The following is an 18,228-nucleotide window of genomic DNA, read 5'->3' as shown; positions in this document are numbered from 1 at the left end:
CTAATCTCTACCCAATACATGAAGTCTCAGATAATTTGACAGAAGCAGAATCCATCTCTCAAAATTTTCCCTTCAGTCCTTTGTGGCTATTTAGCATTCTTTAACATTTTACCTCAGCAGCAGTGAAAACCTATGACTCTACCTGCTATTTCCTCTTACTTTCATTAATTCCAGACAATTACAGTGTTTGTTTAATTACGTAGCACAAGAAATTATGCTAGTCAATTCTGTTTACACCCAACTGGGATTCCTCATGGTGCATGGATATCTGTAGTTGGTGAAAAATGAGGAGAGACAGAAGTGATGAAATTAATTCGATAATTCACCATCCTAGAAGCATGCTCAGGCTGAAACTTCATCTGCAGACTCCTGTCCAACCTGAAAAGCTTGGGTCTGAGATCCAATCTGAAACCTTTCTCTCAAGGAGGCTGTTAAACTATTGAAAAGGGCTCTAGAGGATCTGAACTCTTTAATGTTTATATTTACTTTTAGGTGCTTTTAAAAAGGAATTGTTCTCATCCTTCTTACTGTAACTACATCATTACATTGCCACACACTGTTCTCTTTTGCCGAAAAACTAATTACAGAAGTGGGACAGGCAAGATTAGCAGAAAAACAAAAGAGGAAGAAAACAAGCATATATAACTGACCCACAGCCCTCCACATTTACAGTCCATGAAATCTCTGCACAAAGATTTACCTGTTTATTTTTTTTTTGATCCACAGACATTGGTCCTAACCTTTCAGGATACAAGAGGTTATAGTCCAAAATATAGTAATATAAATATATATTTCCAAAGTCCTCCGGTGAGTACTAAAATATTTTTGCTTCCTAATATAAGTAAAAAAAGTTCTGATTTATGTGTACTGACGTAATTTCAGTGGATTGACAGAAAGATTTGTCAATACGGCACTGCCTCATAGCCAGAGTCTGATAAAAGCTCATGAATTAAAATTTATGCTTAAGTGATATAGGGTGCAGCTCACTGTGGAATCACCCTGGCAATATATTTCATTTAAAATTCAGCACTTTGTAATTCATTTGACAGTTGCATTTACTCTGCAGATCCTACAATACCATTGGAATAGGTTGAGGCCACATCATCACATCTGTGATTTCCAATGAAAAATTGGATACCTATAATCTGGAGAGAGAGAGGACACTTTTCTATACATAATACATACATATAATTATTTAGAGCAACAGGCGCCTTTGAAACAACAAAGAGGAAACAACAGTTTCAGCCACTTCTCTTTCTTACAAACTTATTTCTGCTTGTCTGGAAAGCACACCAGTAAGCTGCAGACATGCTCACATAATCTTAGTACTGGCAAAAGTACAGTATTGCCAAGGGGGCACATTCGGAGGTAAATTGCTTTCACTCTTAATGGAAAAAAAACCCATGATATTGCAAAGCCTTTTGAAAAAGAAACAACACCAAAGTGAAGCAAAATCACTTTACATATGCATTGGAATCATTCCTAAGTGCATAAAGAAGCTCAGGTGATTTTCAGTCAGACCCAAAAGTTATATCAAAGTGTGAATAAATGACTATGTGGATTTCTTTTCAATTTGAAAAATGATCTCTGCACCACAAAATAATATATAATATATACCAGAATACTCTCCTGATGTCATCTTTGTGATGAATGAATATCATGGCGGAGGAGGAATCTTTTTTTCTTCCTATTTTATCTTCCATGCTTGTAGATTTATATTGAGATAAAAAATGAAACTCTGATGCACTTGCTGTTAAGCAGTTTTTGAGAGATACACTCTGTTCACTAGCATTGATCAAAGACATCAGCAATTTGTGGGATAAAATTGTAGCTACATCTGGGCAAAATCTGATGGAGGGTGGAGATAGGGGCTCTGTTACCTTCCTCCATTCCTACTGCACCACTTTGCAGACAGACTAAAGATTGCCAGTGCAGTGTGGTGTGTTTAAATGCAACAAGTGCCATGTGCTCCAAGGGGTAGGATCCAGACTGCCCGTACAGGACAACTGTCTGCATGCATGCAGTGAATTTTGGCTTTGAGGGTATCTGTGAGGCCAGAAGTAGGGAGCCTGGGTAAGTGAAGAGCTGCATGGCTCCATTGTCTCTCCAGCATCTGTATAAAACTTTACAAACACCTTCCAAAAACAGCTTCATGTAAAAGGCAGAGAGGCAGGTTACCCAAAGCAAAGGCAAATCCTTAAAAGCAATCCAGTACTGTATTACTGGGAACATCTTTAACCCATGCAGAGCACATAGTTGCAAAAAATTTTTCCATTGCTCACCTCTTTCCACATTTTTAAGTACCTTTTACCTGCACATGTGAAGGAAAAATGATTCAACCCTGCTACATTGCAGTACATACAGTAAAGCTCTGATTTCTTAAAGGAAGCCTCAAAAGCAATCTCAGCAACCATAAAAGTTTTCTGACCCAGACAAGTGTGGATGGTTCAGAACATGTGGTTTTCACTTTTCCTGTGATTACCATATCAGAAGACAGGGTCAATATATTACCTTCCTAAGATTATACTTTTCTCTGAGTGTATCTTACCTGATGTGAGACAACTTGTTTTACACAACTCGTATACAGACTAGTGATGTTCCTAAAGATTAGACAACCATCACACTATGGGGAATAATCATGGCTTTTTGCTTCACTCTACTATTGTGGTAGTCAGAAAAAAACAGGTCTGAGTTTGTTTTAGGAGGAAAACTGCACATCCAGATACAATCCACATACAGATACTCATGCTTGTGAGGCTAGGTGAAGTTAGAAGAAAGGAAAAGAAATGAAAAAGTGGGAAGATAGATGTAGGACTCCTTTCCCAGATTCAAATGATGATGAGTGTTCTTATCTATGTTTGCATCACTTTTAGGAACTGAAGTGAAATATTTGTGACTTCTACTGATGTTACTAGGACATCCTTGAAAAAGGGCAGCATTAGCAGAGTGTTATCAGTGTGCTCTCAAGCTTTAACTCAATAATACAGAGAGAAATGCTAAGGCCCTTGACTTCCAGATAATCCAGATGATTTTGTTTCCTTTTTGGCAGTCTCACAGAAAGATAGGAAAGGAAGTTTTACAATGTCAACAGGGCTGTATGTGTTCATCGGCACAGGAGTCTCTGGTGATAAAAGGTTGTAAATATCCAGACTCAGGATTTCCTTCTTTTTTCTTTTATTTTATTTTCATAATATGTATTATCTCGTTTATCTCACTTTGAATATATCTTTTTAAAGGATGCCCTGAAAACCCTTGCAGATTTTAGATTTGAAAGAATATATTTGTAACTATATGCAGCATGTATATTTGGTATACCTCCCATGCTTCTTTTCTAGAAGAAGATTCCAAATCTTCCAAATATTTTGAAGTAATCTCAACAACCTCCAAAAACAACAAGGAAATGATAGCATGGAAAAAAGATGCCTGCTCTCCAGAGTTTTCAGAATGATCACCAGTTCTTGTCAACTATTTTAAAAGTGGGAAAGATATCATTTTGACTGACAACGATAATATGAACAGTTGGAAGAACAAAAGACATATCAGCACTTCAGCACACCTCCCTTACTCCAGCACTAAAACCAAGTGCTGTGATTCCTGTATCACATACAAAATACCTGAGATTAACTCCTCCAATTTAATTTCCCCAGAGGCTTTGGTCTATACCAATTACTTAGCATTCCTTCCCTTAACAGATCCAACTGAAGAAAACCTGTGGGCTGAGGCAGTAATCAAAACCTTCTGGTGAATTGCCCAGTTCACCTCTTTCAGCCAAGATGCACTTCTTTACATCCAGGACACTAAGCCTGTTTTTAATGGCTAATATCAGCACCATTACTGAAAGTCCTTGATGGAGAGACCAGGGGCTCTGGAGTTCACCAAAACCTTCCCAAAACTTTCAGGAGGCAAAGGCACAAGGAAGGTGTTTTCCCCACCTTGTAAAAGGTGGGGAAGTGAAGAAGCTCATGGGACCATTTTCTTAGTGAAGAAATTCATAGGACCACTTACTTTTGTTTCTGCTCCAAATCAGCAAGTGCCCCTGCAGCCTGAGTGCCCTGTATGTGACCTGAAACAAGTAATTTAATCCGTCTGTGCTTTACTTCCACAATTATAAACTGGAGATAATCCTTCTCCACTTCTCCAGGCAGCCCGAAAGATAAATTCGTTAATTCTTGGGAGCTGCTCAATTCTTTGACAAATTGGGGTCTCTGCATGCAAGCACTTACAAAAAATTTCTACTCCTGAAGCAGCCCTTCTTCTATCTGACAGCTGAAAGATGTAGGTTTGAACATACTAATCCACTAGGCCTTAAGACTTTAATCCTCCAAAGTCACCCTAGTGATTATTACGCCCGGTTGATCATCAGAACTGAACAAACAAATGCTGAATAAAGTCAGCCTGCCAAAAGATTTCACTTCAGACATTTAGGTTTTGTTGGGGTTCTCCCCCTTCTCACATCGGGCTCTCTGAAGAAAAGAAAACAAGATGATTGAATATTAAGACATCTGCCAGACTTGGCAAAGAGAAGGAAAGAAGAGCATTTGAGGACAGAGAAAAATGTGATAACAATGGTCTTGGTCAGGTCCATTAAAATATTCTGCATCTTCACTGGAAGGAAGCTCCAGGACAAGGCTGGTGTGTGGGTAACATTGGTTGTCACAGTATACATACAGCAGTCACTAGAACCATGTTGGTGTTGTGTTTCTCTCTACTTCTATTTCTTTTACCATTTACTTTGAACTAAGTTTGCCTCACTGTCCTGAAGAGATGAACAGAGGAAAATGCTTTAAAAATAGAAAATGGGAATTTTATGCCTATGGAGAAAATAGTACTATGGGATGGACAGGTCTTTGAGTCAGTCCTGTTTGATCCACAGTGGTGCAATGAGATTTAGATGAATTGCATGAACCATACTGCCTCTCTGATAATTGTGAACATAAAAAGGCCATAAAGGACAATTGATTTCCTTCATCTCTGCATATATCTTCCCCCACATTATCTTCCCAGATATTGCTGGTGATTTACATAAATCTCATCTCTCACTTTTATATGTCTATTAATTAGGACCATATTACACAGTTTTATAATTGAAAAGCAAATATTTTAAAACATAAATCTTTGGAAATAAAATGCTATTATTCAGGAGAAAACATTTTTTAGCAACCAGTTGAGCACTCAGAAAATACAAATCACCATGTATGTTTCAGGCTAGGGCTAAGTGAGCAAGCATTCCTTGTGTTGAAAAAACTTTCTCTTCCACCCTGATACCTCCAAGGACTTGTACTCATCTGTTGCTTTTAACTTGTCAGTTACACTTTGAGGTTCAAACACTAAAATTACACTTGCGAGTGGATCCAAGGTTTACGAGTTTGATGTGGTTCTAATCAGCAACATGCTATTCAAGTACTATTTATGAGAATTTGTTGATACAGAGAATGGAACTGGAAATATAGCAAAAACACACTCAGTCTGGTATGGAAGCAACTTCCAAGAAGCTATTTTTGAGCAATTTCCACTTCTTGTCTTGCCCTTAAACAGGAAGCAGTAAAAATCATAACAGTAACTGTGTTTAAGTTCTCAAGTTTTCTAAGACCTCGCAAACAAGTTTCTGACAGCATAGGTTCTGGTAGCTTCTTATTAAATTCAAATAAATTTTACCTTCCTCATTTTGTGCTTTCCTTACCAAGAATACCTGTACACTCTCAGGTTTTCAGCAGAAAGACTTTTTAGAAGCCAAAGACTACATTTTTGTCAGTGACAAACCTTTGGCAGCAAAGAATTTCTACTGGTTTTTCAGAGTTGGATAATTTGGCTGTGAAGTCATTTTCTAAATGTTATGCCAACATTTAACTACACAAATGATGTTGTTGCTATTGTCCTGAAGTACCAAATAATTGTAGAGCAAATTAATCTCCTCATTTGTAAGTGCTTAGGATTTTAATTCAGCATGGATACTCAGACCAGTACAAGGAACTCTGCATTGTCCTTGAAATAAACATTTAGTCCCAGCAAATGCCAGTAGCACCATGGACGTTACATGTTTGCCTTATCTGTGCTTGGCTGATAATAAAGGAACAGACATCTAGCAAGCATAATAGTTGTTGTGGAGAGGGAAAAAAAAAAAAAGCTGCCACTTTCCTTTGGTCAGAAAAAAGAAAAGAATTTTAAAAAGCATCTTGCTTCTGAAATTATTAGCAGGAAAAAAAGTAAGAAAAGACACTTTTCACCTTTTGCATCTCTCCAATCACTCAGCATGTTCTACTTGTTTTATTGGAGAAATCAGCTAATTGTGTTTAGAACAATAGCTGATGGAACACATGGGAAGCTGAGCAACAAGTTCATTGCCCTTGTGCCTGCTCAGGATGTCCACCACGTGCAGGCAACCTTGCAAGCCTTCCCAATAGAGGGGATTTCTGTCCCTGACCTTTGCAGATGTCATGCTGGGCTATTTTTTTGGTGAGGTTAATTTAGGATATAAATCGGAAAGGAACTTGTTACCGTGCAGGAAGAAACACACAGTACAATCTTTCTGGAAGTTTTATCTGTGGTCCATATCTCAAACTCATAAAACAGAATCTGACTGATATGCATGGGAATTAAATCAGACCCTTAAAAAAAAATTACAGCAATCTCCTCTTTTTCTTTTGTTCTTCATGCTTTTTCCTCTTCTCTTGCAAGTGAATTAGGATTCTTTAAGTGTCTTCTCCTTACTACTCCTTTACTTAGTTCAAAGGTATGTGCTGATTTGTGTTTTATTTAGCATTATTTATATAATAGTTTCTTTATTAAGAAACACTGTCCTAAATATGATTGTATGGTAGATAAATGAGTTTAAACGGCCAATGCTGGCATAGTTTTACAAACAAAGATAGCTGTATCTTGTTGAAAAGCATCTCAGAAAAGTTGGCTGAGAAAGGGCCCTAAGAAGGGGAGTTATGCTTGTCCCTTTATCTGCTTTTAAATATTTACTCCAAGACATTGTGGATAGATTACAATGATGAAAATATATCTGTCTCACAGTGCCATTACCTTAGTTAATTGAAGAATATGCAAAGTTTGAAAGTAATGTTTATTGTGTACTCTTTGCTACGAGGAGCCACTGATACCTGTAAGTTCATGCACACATACATGTGTGTATCTATATATATATATACATACATGCACACAATTATTTGTTTTTTGAGGTTAAAACAAGGTGCTCTACTCCTTGGGAAAGGAAGCTTCCTCCAGATGTGCACTTTTCATGACAGAAGTCTAGAGGATGGGGCAGAGTGGGGGTGGGAGCAGTGCTGTTTGGCATCTGTTTTCTGCACAGCTGAGCAAGAGTATTTCTCAATGCAGTGGCACAACAGCGCATTTCAGAAATAGTAAAAAATCTACAGTGAGGACATTTCCACTGGAATTTGAGAGATCAGCACAGAGAAGTGAGAAAACTTTATACAGTTCAAGTCTGAAGTAAGCCTTTAATTACTAAAGATTTTTAGATTAGTCTTATTTTTCTGGAGAAATGAATGCATACCAGCGCTAGACTGGAAAACAACCTCCACACTTCTGTAAAGGGATATGATCTGCGTCTTTTCTAACATCTCTGTTACGCTATCAGCCCTCTCTTAAGGAAAACCAGTCATTGGAAATCTTCCAAATCTCAAATAAACTAGCTCAAAAGAAGCAGTGGTCAATTAACCGGCAAAAATATTTTGCTGTTACAGAGTTTCATTTTGACCTTCCCGCACTGTTTAATTTTCCTCCTTGTTTCTCAGTGAAGGTGAGGAAGTAATCTTTTAATCATATTCTGGATCAACTCAAAGTAAAACCCTTGAGTCTTACAGCATGCTATTTGTTACTCAGTAATGTAAGCATTGCTAGCTTCTTTTCTTAGTTTTGTTTACCCTTTCTGAAGGAAAGGTAACAGAGCTAGAAAGAGATAGCAGTAATGGTCTCAGTAATATTCTATAAAGAGATAATATCATCTGCTACTCTTTTAAGGCATTAATTTGTATATACATTTAAAACTGATGTTTAGTCCCTAAATGTTTTTGTCTTGTAGGAATTCATGTCCAATATGTTAGCTACCAAGAACATGAAATCCATATCAACATCACTGCTTTTCTGGTCATAATCCCTCTTATAAATAAGGTATACACTTAAATGAATGACTGTGCATTTCTCTGTGCTAAACTGCTTATTGTACAACTGAACCTACTTCATCAAGTTAGTTTGATTGCTAAATGCCACTGGTATGAAGAAATGTGAACTCTCCAGAATCATCCAGGGTAAAATTCATCTTCTCATACTTAATCTAATTAAAAATGGGCCATCCAGGCTGCCTTAGCCACCTAGACTCAAGTAGTAGAAGCAAGCCTTTCCCAAAAATAAATCATGTTTAGGACTGATGGGATAAATCACAATATGCAAATGCCTCAGTTTTTTTATCATTGTGTGCTAAGGCAGATGACGTGACCTGCTTGAACTTAATTTCTGACTTCAAAGGGATAAAATGGATCAGAAAATCCCAGTTTTAAAAATTCTACCCTTATCCATTACAATTTTTCTGACAGTTTGTTTTTCTGAACTATGCTATGAACTTCTTCTCTTTCTCTCCTCCCCTGCAGGTAATAATACTGATGAAGCAGTAATTTTAGATATTTTAACAAGATCAGTGATACTGCATTGCAATGCCAAGACCAATATTCATGTGGAGATGCTATGTTTTTTCTTCTGGTAACATGCTCTCTTTGTTTCTCTTTGTAGTTTCTTGGAATATGGTATTTTTTTTTCTCTATTTTTACAAAATGTAAAGCAAAGTTTATGTTTATGAACAGAATCTTGGAAACCAGAGATATTTGTCTCAGAAGTCCAGTAAGAGCACCAAGAGGACAAATGAACATTTTTCTGACAGTAACCCTGAAGAATCCCACACTCTTGGCAGAGAGAACAGTTCTGGCTTTTGCAGTGGTCAGCCTTCAGGTGGATCACCAGTGAGATGCATCTTTGAGAGCTGGAATTGAGCAGATTCTATCTATATTTCTCTCAAAAATTGCAACCTCTAGCAGAAGACGTAAAAGATCTTTAATCAGTGGTGGTCTGGGCCAGATGTGAAGATATTACCAAAGGTAAAGAGTCTTGCTTTCCCACATGGTTTTTGCATCCTGAAGATTTCAACCAAAAATCTCAGATTACACAAAACACAAAATCTAGGCCAAAATCTTTCCACTTACAACTAGGCAAACCTCATTGATTTCCTAGCCAAAACCTGGTGTTGTGCAACTGAAACCCTGAGACTCTAGGAACAGAGAAAACAGGAAGATCATATATTTATGTACAGACCACTGATTTCCTAGTTTTATACTCCAAGACTATAAAAAACTAACAATGCCATCCAAGTCCCTTTGGTTGTGAATGCACTATCAATTGCATATCACATATATATTTTAGATCTTTTGTAGGGAAGCATAACTTTTTTAAACTGTGTTTTTAAATACTACACTCAGCTTCTGTAGAAGTAATAATGAATTGGGTCTGAATTTGATCGAGACTTTGGAATTTTTTTTCAAGGAAAACTGATACTGTGCTTAAAGTAATCAGCTGGTATCTTGTCACAAAATTTCAGGTTTCTCCTATAGAACTTTTTTAGTCATTTAGTTGCAGAGGGAAACTTTTAACAGAGGGAGATAGGATGCTGTAACAGTATAGTAGAACCTATGAGGCAATCTCCCAGCTTCAGAAGTAGTACTAATTATGATGAGCTACCTCACTTTTACAGGCGGTTGTATGAAACATCTCTTACTGGAAGGCATTCTTCACTGGGATACTCAGCAGTCATGGCCTGGAAGTGGGATGTTTCAAAAAGCCAGTAGGAAGTGCTTAGATTTGAAATTTCGTCTCCAGACTGAGTTGAGTACATGCTTCAATGCCATAGTTAAGCAGGATTTATAAGGATTTGGCCTTCACAATCTGAAATTTATCTGTCTTCGGTTTATCTGTCTCAGCTACAGTTTTCCATCAAGACTATTTATGTATTCCGCACCATATCACTGCTGGAAAAATCAAATGCAATCTACAGAGCAGAAAGTCTCTTCCCTATCTGCAAGCACAGGGACTAGAAATACTGCCTTTCTAATTGCAATTTGTTCTGGCTTGCCTTGGAGATATGAACAGTGTTTTCATACAGAAAATCTCATAGAATTTTAGTATTGTCGCTCTCTTGGTATCTCATACTGGAGAGTCAAACCTCCTAGAGCTGAGGAGCAGGCAGAGACCAGAGAAGCAAGGTGCTGAAGGTGTTTTCCATTTACCACCTACCATCCCTGCCATCCTTTTGAATGGAAGTAGCCATGCAGGTAGTCAGCCTAGAATAGAGAGAGGTGCTCCTGATCCATTCATAGTATTAGGCTCACATAATGGTTTGGGTTGGAAGGGACCTTAAAGATCATCTTTTTTCCAACCCCCCTGCCATGAGTAGACCAGGCTGCTCAGCACTCCATCTATACTGACCTTGAATGCTTCTGGGCATGGGGTGTCCACAGCTTCTCTGGGCAACCTGTTCCAGTGCCTCACCATCCTTTATAAGAAAGAATTTCTCTCTCATATCTAACCTAAATCTACCCTCTTTCAGTTTAAATCCATTAACCCTTGTCCTACCACTACAGGGCTTTGTAAAAGTCCCTGTCCAGCTCTCTTGTAAGCCCCCTTTATATACTCGAAGGCTGCTACAAGGTCTTCCTGGAACATTCCCTTTTCCAGGCTGATCAACCCCAACTCTGTCAACCTGTCTTCACAGGACAGGTGCTCCAGTCATCTGATCATCTCTGTGGCCCTTCTCTGGACCCACTCCAACAGATCCATGTCCTTTTTGTGCTAGAGGCCTCAGAGCTGGATTCAGTACTCCAGGTGGGGTCTCACAAAGCAGAGTAGGAGAGAAGAATCCCCTCAACTGGCTGGCCATGCAGATTTGGATGTAGCCTAGGATACTGTTGGCTTTCTGGACTGCCAGTACACATTGCCAGCTCGGGTTGAGCTTCCCATCAAGCAATATCCCCAATTCCTTCTCTCCAGGGCTGATGTCAATCCATTCTCCACCAAGCCTGTTTGATATCTGGGTTTGCCCCCATGCAGTTGCAGGACCTTCATTCAGTAGACAGGGCACTAGGTAGAAATTTTTCTTGCCTGAAGAAACATTTTCCTGAAGTGTTAGACAAGATTATTCTAAATCTCTTTGCTCAATCTTTGGTCTCACAATAAAGGCATTTAGGCACACAATTCATGTGCTGAGCTCTGCTCTGAAGTAGATGCTGTCTGTGAACACCTAGACATCTTGTTGCCCATGGCTGTGGTGCACTCAGCTTAGTGACTGAGTTGGTCCTTTCCAATCCTATGTTCCTAAAATAGCTTGTCATCATAGGAGAAGGATTTTCCTTCTTTCATACCTTTTTTGTGGTGCTCTAGGGTTTTCCATAGTATACACTCTTTGCATATTTACATCATCTCTGGGATGAAGCTTAAGTCATAGCTGGTGCCTGAGGCATTACCAAAATGTAAATAAAAAGATGATCCTGACATTTCCTGGAAATCTGTTCTCAATATCTGAGTGCACAAGTAATGCTCAATTCACTTTATATCACAGCACAGCCTGATACGTACAAGCCTTGACAAGCTCAGTTCTTGTCATGCGACCTGAATCTTTGAACAGACCTGAGGTCTTCACCCCTATACTAGCCCATCCCCATGAAAAGTGTTCCACATCATTAAAGGCTCAGCAAAAACAATAAACTGTCTTGCTCCCAGCCTTATCTCATGGACATCAGAAGATGAAAGCAGAGGAATTCCTCCAACATCAGGTAACCTTCCCTGTGTGGGAGGATGCGAGTGACCAAGGTCGCTCTGCACACACATGGCAACAGGAAGAAAACTCAGCAAGTACAACCCTCCTGGCCCAGCCAAGCACAGAGAATATGAGCCATGAATTAAGATGCCAGTCAATGCTGCCTCCCTTTAATGTCACACAGGACAGGAGACATCAGCCACAGGTATGCAAACATGAAAGTCAAATGCTATCAATCACAAGGGAGCAGCTGCCTCTGCAAACCAGATAGAGTGTGGGTTTCCATTTGACTAAAACAAATACAATCTGAGAGAAAAGAAATAACTGAAGATGTACCTAAGTCACAGCTGATCTCCTCACTATGAAAGATAGGAGAGAAAACAGAGAAAAATGGCAAATACACATTTGATCAAGATTAATTATTACAACAAAGATGCTTGTAGGAAGAGTATTTTGTTTTTTTCTTGCCTTTCTGTAAGTTTCTCTGAGACTTTATTGACATAGAAATAAGCATACTTTCTGAAAAGCTCCACACATTTGCTCTGCAGATGTAGCTTTCATTTTTATCATCACTTCAGATGGGTTTGTATGAATGCCTTTATTGTAAGCATTAAGACCTAGATCACGTCACTAGCCAGGGTTGGGAAATATGGATCACTCACTTTTGGTGACTATCCTGGGGCCTCCTGGATCTGCAGTGTAGGTGTGGAGGGTTTCACACACACTATAAAGGGTAAAGTGAGTCAAGGAGTGGAAGGTGGAAGCAGGCTGGAAACCCTGACATTTTCAAATCCATCTGCCTCTGCTGTCAGAACCACTACTCAGCATTATGGCACACTTTAAACAGAGATGTCACAGAGCCAGCATTAGTTTTGCTGATTTCTCATCTTTACCTAAGCAGCACCTGATCCAGGAAAGCTCTTCATTTCAGGCTTAACTATAACAACTAAATGGTCTACAGGACTATCTATAATTCATCAAGTACTCCAAGTCTGTAAAAATTCTTCTGTGAATGACAGTTCTACTGGACACATTTTCACACCAGTGTGTTTTTCTGAAAGTGTCCATAGACTGTGATATGTTTATGGAGGACAGTGACTTCAATGGGTTGTCAGTTCAAGCCCTGAGAGCAAGTCCATAGGGCCCATCTCAGTGGAGGAGTCAAGACCAGTCAGAGTGAAGAAAAGGTATAACCTGTCTCCCATCTATTTAGTGTCTTCTCAGAAGCATAAGATTGTAATAATTTTATAAATATAATTATATATATATTATTAATATAATATAATATAATATAAAAAAGATATAATATACTTGTAATACTTTTATAATAATAAAATTGTAATAATTTTATAAATATAATAATAAATATAATATAATATAATATAATATAATATAATATAATATAATATAATATATAAATATATATTACGTAATATAATATATAAAAATATATATTATATTATATTATATTAATAAATTTTATATTAATGCTGAATTACTCTGAGTAGTTAGTGCTTTCAGCAAGGCAATAACAAACAACAAACATAATGTGGATGATACACTGCATACGTACATGTGGCATTAAAAGCAGCACCATTTTTTTCAGAAAAGAATCTTCATTAGAAGAAGGACAACTATTTTCTCTGTGTAAATTTTTATAGACTGCCTGCATAGAAGTCTGAAAACAGGTGACAAGATATCTCATGATATATGTTAAGAGCTGTCAGCTGAGATTTGGGCCCCTGTTCTTGCATTCATTATTGTCCATGGATTCCTTTCCTGCTTCACAACGTCTTGCCTTGATGTAAGACTGCAGAGAAAAGCCAGACAGAGACTGAAACTGCAGTCAGAATTCTGCAGCATTCAGATCACATTTACAGCTGTTTCAAATCACAGCAGCCCATCTACCCAGTGACACAGACCACAGACAACATGTGAGTCTGTCTTTTTTCTCTTCACTGGTGCCCCATTGACAACTCAGTTGAACGCAAGGCTTCGTGCTTCCTTTCAAAGCCCCAAGCAGGACTGGCTTCAATTACCAAGTGCACTTCATACTGTGTGACTCCCACATCACTTACATCCTGTTGGAAGGAAGGACTTGTCATCTTCAAGTAAATATTGTGAGTGCAGGAAAAAAAGCTTCCCAAAGGACAGCCTGTGACCCTGGAACTCACTCCTCAAAAGGCACAAATGAACAGGAACAGCTCTACCATGGCAAAAGGCAACAAGATCATTCACTTTGTCCCATCACTGTGGCAGGGAATCAAGGAAAGAAGCAGCTTCTCAAATAAATGGATAAGAAATGCACAGAAGCATGGAGAGCCATATGTTTTCATAATATGTAAACAGAGTGAGCGGTTAATATAGCTTGTCCCTTGTTGGCAGGAGACAGTCACACACAAAAAAATAAAAGGTAGAGTTTTGTTGGGTCTGGGACTTGTTCAGTATTTCATAATAACACACATATTACGTGTTACCAGTTCAGTGGTGGTCAAGGAGCTTGTGCCTTCCTTCAGGTTTTGCTTGCCTGGCTCCCTTACTTTGGATGATGGTTTTTCTTGTTCCCTTAATTCTCAGTAGTAACATAGAGTATATAAGATCAGATGCTATAAAATATTGATTTTAGTTTTAGTGTGTCAACTAGGTGATTTCCTTTTCAAACTGTACTTCATAAAGTTGTCATTTAAAAAAAATATTTGTTTTCATCTTTTTCATTATACTTGGTCATACGAGTATATACTGATGAATTACCTTAATAGATCATGAATGTTATTTATGCTTTTGAAACTAGGTAAAAGTCCAAATTCTTTTATTCTACAAAGAAAACAGACTAATATTCATGGTGCTATAAGCCGTTGTTCTAATACTCCTCATTATATCTCTTATTCTAAAGAGTAAGGCTATTTATGTATTTTTTTAAGAAAAACAAATGTATCTTTTAAACTTCATGCTTTCAAGGATAAAATTTTTTGTGCACATGTATGAAAATACCTCAAAACAGCAGAGATTTTATGTCTGTACAACAGCAAAATCCTACAGCTGGTTCCATTTTAGGATACAGTGGAACAGGTACTTCACAACTACTCACATACTCACATCCTTTAACTGTAAGCAGCAGAGAAAAGCATGAGTTACTACAAAAGCTGTCTGCAGAGTGATGCCCTCTTCACCCATTCCTTGCTGGTTCAAGTGTGATGGTTTTCCCCAGCTTCTGTGAAAAGCATCTAGGAAAACCCATCACTTGAGTTTTTAACTATGAATTGAGAAATGATCTGCTTCTATGTTTTTGTTTACATTTAAATATACAGTAAATTATGAGTCATACAATTCCATTTTGAGGATTTGCTTTTAAGTGAAAATATAAAACATACAAAAGAAAAAGCTAAATTTTGTCCCCTCACTCCTCTAAAATTGATAATGGCTTCTGGGTCCCCTTTATTAAGGACATAGTAAACATATATAACAATGAACAGCTTTGGAATGGAATGCAAAATATACAACATAATAGAATATCTCAAGCTGTAAGGGACCCATAAGGATCATTGAGTCCAACATAGTTGTGTTGCACCCAAGTATAAAGAAAATTTACTACATAGTTAACCTTGTTTGCATGTTTACATACTAGGCATTGTAGTTTAGGTGGGTAGCTGCTACAACTAGTTACACCAAATGTCACAAAGTTCTCCCTATATTTTACCTCTCTTTGGAAAACTGGGCTTTTTTTGGTTGAAATATCTGGGACTCATTAATAAAGATTGTACAGGAACATATAAATCCAGCTTCCTTTAACCACACACAAAAGCAAATGGTTTTGTTAAATAGCAATTGTCATTTCAGAATGAATTATGATTTAAGATGCATTATGTAATTTTTTTTCATGTTGTGCCATTTGGTCTCTGATCTGTGAGGAGGCTCTGTGCCTTCTATGGAATCAATTAACCCTAAAGACCAGCCATAGTTCTAACCTCATGCTTTAATGGAAAACACTAGACTTCTTCTTTAGTCACTTCTAAGGTAATGTGTGACTTGAAATATACAACTTTGCAAGACAGCTGGCCAGGATAGTGTAAATTCCTCCATTTCTCCATCTTCATTGCTACATGAGATACCTGGATACCTGGAGCACAGCACATGACAGCAAACAATAGATGTAGGTCTGGCATACAGCTAGGGGAACCTTGACTTTCTGTCTCTTAACACAATCAGACAGAACACAAGAGCTTATGCAAGGTACTACACAAAGCTGAAACTGAAAAACTCCAGCCCAAAGCAAAAAAAAAAGAAAAGCATCTTAAAAGACTCAGTCACACAAATATTCTCCATCAAGGTCACCACATGAAATTCTAGCTAAGGATGGTGGTTAAATATACAGAAAGACATAAATTACAAACCCAGACCTGTGTAGGTATACACACATACACACACACACACACACACACACACCCCTGTATCAGGTTATATGTTTGAACTAAACTGTTTCTGAGTTTAGAATTCTTTTTTCTCCTCCCTTAAAACTCTCCATTTTTTTTTGGCATGGGTATGTTTCCTGTCCTAGCAAGCAGCATGTAAGAGGAACCTGTATTTTTTTTTTTAATATCCAACCACTGAATTTCCACAAGCTGTTGCAAAATACAATAAAAAAAATAATAATAAAAGGGGCTAAAAATCATCTTTGCCTCACCACACATCTCCCACGCTCTTCCCCCAAAACCCAGGGGAAAACTATTAGAGTTTCATGATTTTCCTGAGAGGGACAATATATGTGATCACCTTCAGAAGAAAGACGAAATACACTCCAAACAAGTGTCCATCCTAGCCAGTGGCTTGCCAGCAGTCTGATACTTTCTATGCTAGGCGGGTTCCAGCCATGAGCCTTGTCTAATTGCCATGATGACAGACTCACACTGGAAAAGAAAGGTGGTCATTCAAGACACCTTTATGGTGGTTTATGCCACTAAGCCAAAGCCAAAAAAACTCCACAAGCCATCAGACCAGTGACTTTTAATATCAGGGTTCAAGGACACTATAATTCTATAGCCCTCTTCACATTTGGAGGAAATGAGTCAGGTGTGGAGAGGAAAGCACCACATTATCCACATGATCCAGCTTATGGGCTGGCAGCTGTTGGGGTCTGTGGCAATCCCATTGCACCTCTTCCTTCTGCATGTTTGCAGAAAGGTTCACCCTCAGCAAGTGTCTACTTTTTGTACTTCACTCACATTGAGAAAATGCTCACTGTAGCTCATTTGTGATTTGTCAGGTTTTTAAATCAAGATATTGTTTATTTGTTTTAGTATTAGAAAGTGTTTTTTCTTGTAATTTATTTTGGAAATTGTTAAATGTACAACAATTTAAATATTCTATAAGAATATTTGTCTCCTAGATCTCTTGTGGTTCACCCTCATTAAACACAAAGATAGCAGAGTGAGAGAAGCATTTTGATTTCATAGAATAAAAATTAACTGTAACGTCATAAACACAAAACAGGGTGAAACATAGCAAGAAAAGGATGCCATGGATGGATTCAGTTGGATCTGACAAAGGTCAGTACAGGTGTAACTGAAATCACTTATGTCCTGGATATGTCAGCTGCACTTCACAACTAAAAAATTAATTTGTGTCTCAATTTACAAGGAAATGGAAGCTGGGTGTGAGGAATACAGCATGTGACTGCTACAATTACTTGAAAAAAATTCCCTTGTAATTTTGTAGTCCAAATCATGCTTTTTCATCCTATCTTAGTGTTCTGGGTTTGGTTTTTGTTGTGTTTGGTTGTTTTCTCCTGTTGGTAATGGTTTTTTGTCACTGTTGTGGATCATGAACATATATTTATTCAGGATATTTTATTGTTCCCATACCACTGGTTTATTGAGTTTTATTTAATTTGTGTTAAAATAGTGTTTAATTTATAAATGTTCTCTTTGATCAAATCTTTCCATTTCCATAATGACAGTGTTGCATACCGTTCAGTGGCAGAACAGAGAACAGAATAGAGGTTTCATGCCTTTGAATCCACTCCTCTGTTCGCTGCTCTGGTCTGAAGTGGAAAGAAGGAGGATGGTAACACCTTGTTTGTGGGGTCATAAGACTCTTCCCAGTTTTTCACCTTGTTTTAGGTCTCATCAAAGGAAAACATACCCAAATCCACAGACTGCTAATGTCAAGTCAAGCAAGGAAGGAAGGAGTTAATATCTGTGATAGGAAGAGTCAGCCTCAACTGTCCTCAAGCTGGTACCTATTAAGGAGTAGTTATGAGAGACAGGTGAGAGATAAAGTAGGAAAGTTTTATAGTGTAGGAGAGAATGAGCTAGAGACAGCATTGGGCTGGTTGTCGGGGTAGTAAGCGGAGCCAGGTGTTTGAAGTCATGGAGAGAGAGGAGATTTATAGGCTCCTTCAGTAGACAAAAACC

General features: G+C 38.0%; 1 long non-coding RNA gene across 1 annotated transcript; it reads left to right on the top strand.

Moving 5' to 3' along the window:
* The first annotated feature begins 724 nt into the window (after positions 1-724).
* On the top strand, positions 725-14,708 carry LOC125322433. Its single transcript, XR_007201998.1, has 5 exons — positions 725-807; positions 8,610-8,718; positions 8,820-9,110; positions 11,782-12,023; positions 13,425-14,708. It is a non-coding gene; the product is annotated as an uncharacterized LOC125322433 (long non-coding RNA).
* Positions 14,709-18,228: the final 3,520 nt, after the last annotated feature.

The sequence above is a fragment of the Corvus hawaiiensis genome, chromosome 3 (assembly GCF_020740725.1).
Source record: "Corvus hawaiiensis isolate bCorHaw1 chromosome 3, bCorHaw1.pri.cur, whole genome shotgun sequence".
NCBI classification, from domain to species: domain Eukaryota; kingdom Metazoa; phylum Chordata; class Aves; order Passeriformes; family Corvidae; genus Corvus; species Corvus hawaiiensis.
The sequence above is the reverse complement of the archived record's forward strand: the minus strand, read 5'-3'. Positions and strand labels throughout refer to the sequence as shown.